The sequence below is a fragment of the Apostichopus japonicus genome, chromosome 3 (genome assembly GCF_037975245.1).
Source record: "Apostichopus japonicus isolate 1M-3 chromosome 3, ASM3797524v1, whole genome shotgun sequence".
Classification (NCBI taxonomy): Eukaryota; Metazoa; Echinodermata; class Holothuroidea; order Aspidochirotida; family Stichopodidae; genus Apostichopus; species Apostichopus japonicus.
This window is the reverse complement of record NC_092563.1, coordinates 10,075,182-10,075,495: the sequence shown is the minus strand read 5'-3', so window position 1 is coordinate 10,075,495 and position 314 is coordinate 10,075,182.

The following is a 314-nucleotide window of genomic DNA, read 5'->3' as shown; positions in this document are numbered from 1 at the left end:
TTTACTGTTTATTTTTTAAGTCATTAAAGTTTGAAGGGTAAAAAAAAGAAGTAAAACGGTCAGTTACTGAGTTTACTATAAAGAGAACTCAAACGAATTAATTCAACTTTCCCAGTCACGTGATGCAACACTGTATCTTTTCCAAAGATGTCAAATCTGGGGGTCGGCCATTCGATCATTGAGCAGGTGTAATTATAAGTCAATGTGCTTCTGCAAGAGGTCATGTATTGTATACTACTGCCGGTGTGGGGAGGGGGGGGGGTATTACCTGATTCACGCCGGTAGGTTGTACGTGTGTGATATCCCCTTTCTCT